The sequence below is a fragment of the Lathyrus oleraceus genome, chromosome 2 (genome assembly GCF_024323335.1).
Source record: "Lathyrus oleraceus cultivar Zhongwan6 chromosome 2, CAAS_Psat_ZW6_1.0, whole genome shotgun sequence".
Classification (NCBI taxonomy): domain Eukaryota; kingdom Viridiplantae; phylum Streptophyta; class Magnoliopsida; order Fabales; family Fabaceae; genus Lathyrus; species Lathyrus oleraceus.
This window is the reverse complement of record NC_066580.1, coordinates 166,393,716-166,397,590: the sequence shown is the minus strand read 5'-3', so window position 1 is coordinate 166,397,590 and position 3,875 is coordinate 166,393,716. Positions and strand designations below refer to the sequence as shown.

The 3,875-nt window shown below is 39.0% G+C and overlaps 1 non-coding gene across 1 annotated transcript; it reads left to right on the top strand.

Moving 5' to 3' along the window:
• The first annotated feature begins 526 nt into the window (after positions 1 to 526).
• LOC127124529 (small nucleolar RNA R71) lies at positions 527 to 633 on the top strand. The gene has a single exon (XR_007804009.1). It is a non-coding gene; the product is annotated as a small nucleolar RNA R71 (small nucleolar RNA).
• The last annotated feature ends 3,242 nt before the right edge of the window (positions 634 to 3,875 follow it).

Here is a 3,875-nt window from a genome sequence, read left to right as displayed (position 1 = left end):
ATTTGATCTTGGGGCTTCATAACCAGTTTGTCTCGGAGGTGCATTATTTTGGATAGGGTTATTATTTTTATAGGAGAAGTTCAGGTGATTCCTCCATCCAGGGTTATAGGTGTTCGAATATGGGTTCCCTTGGGTGTAGTTCACTTGCTCAGAGTGGGTTTCATTTAATAGACTGCATTCTGCAGATTGGTGTCCTTTGGTTCCACATATCTCACAATCCGACGAAACTGCGGCTACAATATTCGGGTTTATGCACATATGTTCGACTTTAAGGGCTAATGCGTCCATTTTAGCTTGCATCATGTCTATAGAACTTAGTTCATGCACTCCTCCTTGGGCTTCCTTCTTCTCTACTGTCGCTCGTTCGACTCCCCATGATTGATGGTTTTGAGCCATATCTTCGATGAGGGCTCTAGCTTCAGGATAAGGTTTGTTCATCAGCGCACCGCCTGCGGCAGTGTCGATGGTCATCTTGGTGTTATAGTGAAGTCCATTATAGAAGGTTTGAATGATTAACCAATTTTTTAAACCATGATGTGGGCATGCTCGTAACAGCTCTTTATATCTCTCCCAAGCTTCGAACAACGATTCTCCTTAGTTTTGGGTAAATCTAGTTATATGGTTTCGAAGAACGGCGGTTTTACTCGGGGGAAAATATCTAGCAAGGAATACTCTTCTAACATTATCCCAAGTCGTAATGGAATTGGGTGGAAGGGAATCTAACCATGATAGGGCTTTATCTCTGAGGGAAAAAGGGAATAATCTTAAACGGATTGCCTTAGGAGAAGCTCCATTGGTTTTAAAAGTGTCTGCTAATTGAAGAAATATTTTTAAATGTTGGTTTGGGTTCTCAGTAGCGAGACATGTGAATTGTCTCTGTTGCACTAGTTGCAACAGGGATGGTTTAAGTTCAAAATTATTAGCTGGGATGGTTGGGTTTACTATAATAGAACTAGGTTCTTCGTTAGATGGTTGAGCGAAGTCCTTAAGAGGTCTTTGGTTTTGATCTTCGGCCATAGCTCTCCTAATTCTATGAAAGAATAAACGTGCGCGAGCGTAACGTTCAGGTTCCGCCAGAGGGTATACTAAGCTTCCGGTGCTGCGAGCTTTTCGCATTGACCGGTGGGAAATAGCCTAAGTCTAAACGATATAACAACAGGGAAATGAAATTTGACGAATATGGTCCCCGACAACGGCGCCAAAAACTTGATGCGTGCTTTTCACAAGTACACGAACGCGTCAGAGTAATATAAAAGATTGTCGAATCCACAAAGACCAAGTGTCAATCTATCGTTATCTATTGTTATGGTGTTTATCAAAGGCAGTCAAAATAGGTGTTTTTAGAGTGTGCAATGAAAAGTAAAGTATTGAATAAAGTTCAATTAATAAAGATAGGGTCGAATGTAATTCACATAATCAATTAATAATCCAAGTACTTGCTAATAGAACTACTTATGGGCAGTGTTTCCTACTTTGAAAAGAACCAATTTAACAGGAACTGTCGCTTTCGCGTATTCAGAACCGGGTTATACTCCCTAATCAAACCCTCTTATTGTCACTTATAAAAAGGTGCGCATTGCGTTAGAGTAGTAAACCTATTTTTAAGAAATATAGTATCTTGGCTAAGTTGAAAAGTATTTTAACCTAGATTTCGTAACCAAAAGAGGTTTTTACGAACCAGACTCTAAACTTATCAACGCGTCCGAAAATAGTTTTAAAATTTCTTTTCTTCTTAAGTTAAAAAATCCTAATGAACTAAACAAAGCGCTTTCGCTGTTTTTGAAATAGTTAAAAACAATTAAGTTTAAATAGACGTTGGACGGCTTTCGATCTTACCCAACGGAAATTAAGTGCGGGAAAACTTAAGTTGAAAGTTAAAATAGCCCTTAAGTGTTTCTACGAACGATTGTACGAATTATCGGTTCAATTACGATCCTTACATTCTAACCTTATAGATTTAGTTAGACATGGTAAAGTAAAAGTGCATTAATTTAAATAAAAGAAGTGCGAGTGCGGAATTTAAATAAAAGTAGTGCGAGTGCGGAAAGTAAATAAAGTAAAGTGCGAGTGTGGGAAATAAATAAAGTAAAGCGAGTGCGGGAAATAAATAAAGTAAAGTGAGTGCGGGAAATAAATAAAGTAAAGCGAGTGCGGGAAATAAATAAAGTAAAGACAGTACGGGAAAATAAATAAAGTAAAGCGAGTGCAAGAAAATAAAATACAAAGGCAAAGTAATAAAAACCTGCTCCATTCGGAGGGTTGAATAAAATGCAAAGCGGAAATGAAAATGGCGGCAGGATTAACTTCCTTCCAAAGTGCTCCAAACTCGATTACAAACTTGATTACACAATTGTGGTAACACCCCAATGCGAAGCGATTACCACTTTAAAATACTGAATATATGCCTAAGTGAAACAAAGTTTGCTCTAAGTTTGCCTCTGTTCTAAGTTTGGATGATTAAACAAGTGAATTCGAGTCTCTATTTATAGGAGAATAAAATGATGGAAATGACAAGGATGCCCTTCAACTTGAAAATGGGAGGGAAAACTTTTCCTCTTGTGGCGCCCGCCACAAGGCCATGGCGCCCGCCACAAGGCCAATCTGAGGCGCCTTAGTGGAGGTGGTGGGGAACGTGGAAGTTGAGGGAAGTTGAGCTAGGACACGTCATGGCAGGGTCCATGGCGCCAGCCACAGTGGGAGCCACAAGTACAAAATGCTGAATTTTAGGGTTTTTATCTCTTTTTCACTCCTTTTATCGATCGGGGGTCCGATTAAAGTAAAAACCTGAAAACAAAGAGAAACATAGTAATAACACAACAAAATGACAATAAAACTACTAAAATGCATGCAAAATTGGAGTCGAAAATACGGTGAATTTTAGTGTCATTAGACATCCACCCTACACCAAAAGTTGAAGTTTGTGAAGAACAAGAAGTTGGTGGTTGTAGGGGGAAAGAAGGCTCTCTTGGTCAGTCATTTATGTTCCTTCTCCTACATTGATGTTGAGGATGAGGTTGGGACTCCGTTCCAAGCCTTATCTATTGTTGAGCCTTCAAGAAAAGAACTTTCTTCATTTGTCTCCTACAATGATACAAAGTTGGCCATTGAGCATGGTATAACGACTGGTTTGGGGCAAATGATCAGATTGGAAGATAACAAATCCCGAGCTGGCATACAGTATTCTTCTGGTGTTTCCAATGAGCGTGGGCTGTTCCAGAGTGGTGGTTTCATCCACACAGTTGAAGATCAGGAAGCTGCTGCCATTGTTGAAGATGATGAAGAGGAAGACATTGGCAACTTTGTCATCCCTGGAGGAATCTACAATAATTGGGTCGTTGTTGATGTTCCAACAGTTATCCATAAGCCAACATAATGTGTTCATTTTGTTTGAAAACCCTTCTCCCATGCCAAAAGGAGAAGTGAAGACATTGTTGGCACAATTTGATTAATACAATGATATTCATTCAATAATCACATGTTAAATGTTTGTTTTCCAGATTATTTTTCCTTTTTTCTTTTTGCATGAAATTGGTGATCACCATAAAACCTTAAAAAAAGAGAATAAAATCAATCTTTTCATCTGCATAATGATTTTCTTTGTTTGAATTCTGAAATCTCTTTTATACTCAGAATCATTATGCAGGTTGATCAAACCCATTGAACATAGTCATCCAACACCATCTCCCAACTTTGAGTTCCCTGTATTTGAGGCCGAAGAAGATGATGTTGAAGAGATTCCTGATGAGATCACCCGTCTACTTGAGCACGAGGAGAAGATCATTCAGTCGCATCTTGAGAATCTAGAAACACTCAACTTGGGGTCTATAGACTGCATTCGTGAGGTGAAGATTGGGGCACTCCTTGAAGAGTCTGTT